This window comes from Halyomorpha halys, unplaced genomic scaffold (genome assembly GCF_000696795.3).
Source record: "Halyomorpha halys isolate HHAL.00 unplaced genomic scaffold, Hhal_1.1 Scaffold149.1, whole genome shotgun sequence".
Taxonomy (NCBI): Eukaryota; Metazoa; Arthropoda; class Insecta; order Hemiptera; family Pentatomidae; genus Halyomorpha; species Halyomorpha halys.
Genome location: NW_027108625.1, coordinates 1,138,335 through 1,142,461, shown reverse-complemented (window position 1 = coordinate 1,142,461; position 4,127 = coordinate 1,138,335).

Here is a 4,127-nt window from a genome sequence, read left to right as displayed (position 1 = left end):
ACAATAATCAGACCAATTTGGACATATGTAATTGAGCTCTGGGGCTCCACCAAACCATCAAATTCTTCCCGCATCCAATCGTTACAATCCAAAATCCAACGTAAAATCCTTGATGTTCCTTATTACGTCACAAATAAACTCATTCACAAAAACCTTAACATCCCATTCGTTGCAGATTTGACCCAAAACAGATATGCGTCTTTTCATTCCAAACTCCTTAACCATTCTAACCCATTAAATCCTTATCTTTCATCCTTAACAATCCCTGATAATCCTTCGAGGCGTCTGAAAAGAAGATGGCCACGGGACCTTCTAATTTAAATTAATGTTTGAAGTACCACCAATGGGTGGTTCCTTCCCATGATTTTCAAGTGTATATGAAACATACTACATATTTACCTATTGTATTATTTTGTACAGTTGTAAATTACATTAAATAAATAAAGTACTGTAAAGGGACTGAATCATGAATATAAATTAACTGGTTCGAAGTATCAGTCTTGCATTTGATAAACAATGAAATTTCAGAAGCAATTGTTGATACAACGGATCCATGGATTCCACTTCAAAATGTTGTCATTTAGTGAGTGATAATACCATTAAAATATTAGAGTTGGTCCTGGAGTAATCTTTTAGGGTACATTATCGTTCCATTCTTCCACATTTTTTATTATATTTCTGTTTAGTCCATTAAATATTTTCAGGTATGACGGGGCGCTGCTCAAATATGTGGGATAGCGCGACCATCTGCTTTCTCTCCCTCTCCGCTAGCGACCAACTACATCGTTAATCACTAACCAAATCATCTCTAATATCGATCATTAATATTTATACCACGGCAACAAATGTCTTCAACGCACTTCATTATTTTCTAGATTTTTTGTTTTGTTTTTTGTTTAACTGCTCTAGGTGATAGGACATCGTAAATGGTTGATGTAAAAAAAATATATTCATTTTTTTAGGTACCAATTGTAAAATTGTCAATATTTGTAAAGGAAGTATTAGTTATTTTACTGAATAGTAAATAATCTTTAAAATAGTTTATTTTGTAACCTAAAGTGAAGATGCAACTGGATTTGAAATGCATCTTTGGTGTATTCAGTAAGAGACATTTTTTAAATTAAGTGAATATAAACACTTCGGTCGTGATATGGTAGTCATTTCTTTGCTTCCTTTGTATTCTTGCAGAAAATTCAAATATATATATATATATATATATATATATAATATAAATGACTCCCACGGTTTTCGGTAAAAGAATATTCTTTTATTTGTACCTCTTCACTATACTCATATACAACTGTCAAAGCTAGTATTGCAATAACAACTGACTCAGGCCGTAACTTATACTATATTCCATAGTCAATTATTGACATTTTAATTTTAAAAAATACATTTTACCTTTTATTACGCGATATATATTTTAGTGGTGTATTAAAAATATTTATAGAACTTATTTCTAATTTTTTTTTAAATATCCTCTTTTATCCATAAAAATTTGTTTATAATATAATAATAGTATTTATTTTATTATTATTTCACCATGTTTTAAACCCAACTAAATCTTTTCACAACAAAATTCATATATTACTATCGTCTGTTCTTATTTAAACATCAGCTAGACATGAAAATTAGAAATACTGTGTGAGGCAAAATATTTGGTCCAATAAAAAAAAATTTATCATATAACATTTCAGTTGCGTAATATAAATATGTTTTATTTAGAACCATTTTCTTTTCAAGGGTACATGTTTATGATGTATTCTGGAATTTCAAAGTGAAGAATGTATTATCAATGTAAAATTAGTAGAGCATAAAATGTTGGAAGTATGATAGTAGCTTCCTGTCCCAGAAAAAAAAAAAAAATAAAACAGAAAACAGAAAACGTCGTAAGTTGTTGCCTTTGAAAAGAAATTTTCTTAATCTATCTATATGTATAAAAGGGTGCGGTCGAATCTTTGTCCACCATAAACTTTTCTATTAGTGAACCGATTTTCGTGCAGTTTTTTTCAAATTGTTCTATTTCGTCGTGAGAAGGTCTAAAGATGAGGATTTCATTCTGGATTCTCCAGTAGAAAAACAGTTATGAACAAAATTAAGCGTACGGCACGGGGTAAAGTTGGTCAGAATTTTTTTTTTTTAAATAAAGAAAATCATAATCGTTTTTAAGGTTGTCCTAAAGTACTAAATACCATTTTTCAAATATTGACAAATCCATATATCGATATAGCGAAAGTAATAAATTTTTTCCTTTGATTTATTCGGAACATTTTTTTTTTTTTCGTCCGGCGACTATTATTCATATAATTCTCATAACTCCTCTTTGTTTTATCCGATTCCTATATTAATAGAACCGTTGGAATGCTAAATGTTTGCTCTTTCTGCCGATATTGACGACATATGCGAAATATGGGAAAAATTCACATTTTTTATTTTATTTTTCCGGTTCTGATTTGTTAAATTAAACCAGATTGTGCTCTCTAGTGCAGTTTATAGACCCCTAAACCACTCCCAAAAGTTATTTCCATTTTTTAGATTTTTTAAAAGAAATCGAAGGTGAAAATTTTATTTTCCGATTTTTTTGAAAATTTGAAATTTAAGGGTTTTTCGAGGTGCCAGAAACGAATACCGACTGTTGTTTCACTTCTAAAACATCTTTTTATCAGACTTTCATAGGACAGTTGGTCTCAATATTTTTAACATGTTGAGACACAGGGAGGGTTTTTATTTAAAAACTAGGTAGTATAAACATGAAAATACCTTAAATAATAAGATTGTATTCAATAATAACAAAAAATAACATAAATCGGACCAGTATTAAAAAAGATACTGCGAAATCAGTCGTTATCAATTACGTTATCATGGTTAGCGTCTTTTATACATCATGAGTGTCATCGCATTTACTGATTCAATACATGTTACCAAATCATAATTATAAACTAAAAACAATGATATAAATCAAACTATCGTGTTCCTTAATTTTGTATACATCCTCAAATATAGTAATAGCGAAGCACTGCAGGCCAGATAGTATATTATAAAGGATAAATAGGTTCACATAATTAAATGCCTGGCTTATGAAAACTTTTTTATCATTATGAGCCAAGAAATAAAAAAAAGTGTAAGAAAAATAGACAAACTGTTAAACTGGTGGTCCTTAAAAATAGTAAATAATTCATGTTACCTAATTAGTGTATATTAACAATAGATATATATTATATTTTTTGTGTTAATAAGCCTAACTATATCGGAATTACTTTTATATGAAGTATACAATACGGGAAAGTTTGCGATCCCGACAAATATCAAATTATAGTTTTTGACTAAAATAAACGTTTTGAGGTCCTTGAATCCAAATTACCAAGTCATACAAAATATTCTGAACGTGTGTATATGATCAGCCTAGGTCAATAATGAAAAATTGTAGAAAATTGAAATTATATAATTAAGGCGGGAGTGCCACTTTATAAAATAGATTTTTTCAATTTTTTTCTATTTTCTCAAAAACAGGTCCAATGATTTTTTTTTTTTTAAATTGAGTATTATGGTACAATTAAATGATTTTTAATATCTGTTAGATCTTATTCTAATTGAAATAGTTTGAGAGGGCGTAAATGGAAAATGTTTAAAATTAATAAAATTTAAAATTGGGTTCCTTAATTCCTTAAAATTCATTCCTTTTTAATATATGTTAGATCTTATCCTAATTGAAATAGTTTGACAAGTCTTTGATAGCAAATTTTCAAAATAGCTTCTCCTCAACTACCTTTAATTAACTACCTATCACAATTTTTCCTAAAAAATAAAAATGGGTAAATGTAAACTGAGAAAGGTTTTGATGATTAACTTAAGAAGATAAAAAGACATTCCAGTTTAAAAAATACGTTTCTAAAAATAAGAGTATTAATATTGACGTACTATATATCATTAAAAACCAAAGCTTTTAGACATAATAATATAGAAAGCAGTAGAAGTTAATGAAGACTAACAAAAATAATATCGGCTATTATAAGTTATTATCGACAAAAATAAGTTCGGGCTAGATCGGTTACATAAGGAACATTTAGGTCTTTATGGATGGTTTTATTAGTAACAAAATAAGGAGCATTGAGGATTTTACGAAGGAT